Source organism: Carlito syrichta, unplaced genomic scaffold, assembly GCF_000164805.1.
Source record: "Carlito syrichta isolate Samal-C Ts95f unplaced genomic scaffold, Tarsius_syrichta-2.0.1 Scaffold313228, whole genome shotgun sequence".
In the NCBI taxonomy this organism is placed as follows: domain Eukaryota; kingdom Metazoa; phylum Chordata; class Mammalia; order Primates; family Tarsiidae; genus Carlito; species Carlito syrichta.
The window spans coordinates 280784-281600 of NW_007257324.1; positions in this window are offsets into that span (position 1 = coordinate 280784).

Consider the following 817-nt stretch of genomic DNA (forward strand, 5'->3'; position numbering starts at 1 on the left):
CTGGAAGCAAAGCCTCAATTTCTCAACCAACTCATCTTTGACAAAGCCTCCAACAACAACGACTGGGGAGAGGAGAACCTATTCAGTAAATGGTGCTGGGAAAAATGACTGATCACATGCATAAGATTGAAACAGGACCCCTACCTATCACCATACACAAAAAAATTAACTCTAAATGGATCAAAGGACTAAACATAAAACCTCAAACTGTAAGAATCCTAAAAACGCAGGAGACACGCTTATGGAAACTGGAACTGGCAACAAATTCCTGATCAGAATTCTAAGTGCCCATACCATAAGAAATAAGATAGACAAGTGGGACCTCACCAACTGACAAGCTTCTGCAGAGCAAAAGAAACCATCAATAGATCAGGGAGACAGCCCACAGAATGGGAAAAAATATTTGCCAACTGTAATTCCGACAAAGGCCTAACATCTAGTATCTACAAGGAACTCAAATGCGCCAAAAGGAAAAAAACGGCCCCATTAAAAAGTGGGCAAAAGACATGAATAGACACTTCTCAAAAGAAGATATACGGGCAGCCAACAGACTCATGAAAAAGTGCTCAGCATCATTACTCATCAGAGAAGTGCAAATCAAAACCACATTGAGATACCACCTAGCCCCAGTAAGAACAGCCATCATGACTAAAACAAACAACAACAGATGCTGGCAAGGATGCGGAGAAAAAGGAATGCTTCTACACTGCTGGTGGGAATGCAAACTAGTGCAAACTCTTTAGATGATAGTGTGGCGATTTCTGAAAGAATTAGAAATTGACCTTGCATATTACCAAGTAATTCACCTATTGGGAAT